Source organism: Amblyomma maculatum, chromosome 2 (assembly GCF_055883805.1).
Source record: "Amblyomma maculatum isolate TAMU_Amacu chromosome 2, ASM5588380v1, whole genome shotgun sequence".
Classification (NCBI taxonomy): Eukaryota; Metazoa; Arthropoda; class Arachnida; order Ixodida; family Ixodidae; genus Amblyomma; species Amblyomma maculatum.
In genome coordinates, this window is record NC_139345.1 from 129,674,571 (window position 1) to 129,674,936 (window position 366).

Below are 366 nucleotides of genomic sequence, written 5' to 3' on the forward strand. Positions count from 1 at the left end.
CATTGTGCAGCTTGACTGCACACCCCAAGGCATGGGGTCTTTTGACCAACCATGCAAATAACCTGCATGCAACAAGTGTGCTACGAAAGCTTTAGTAAAAGTTCATGAGGAATCTGTGCTTGGCTTAATGAATGATCAGTTGGCCTTGGTGACCCTGGCCCAGGACATTCTTGACACTTAGTAATGCGTTGAATAAAGTTGTTTCCTTCTCCGCCTGACTTACTGACTACTGCTGTCAAGCCTTATGGGCCACAATGTCATGCAAAAGGTGCTGTCACAGATACCAAAGCCAAGGGAGTAGACTGGGCATTGCCGCAAAAGCAAGCATTTTTGTAACAGAATCATAGAAAGTTCCAGGCAACTCTA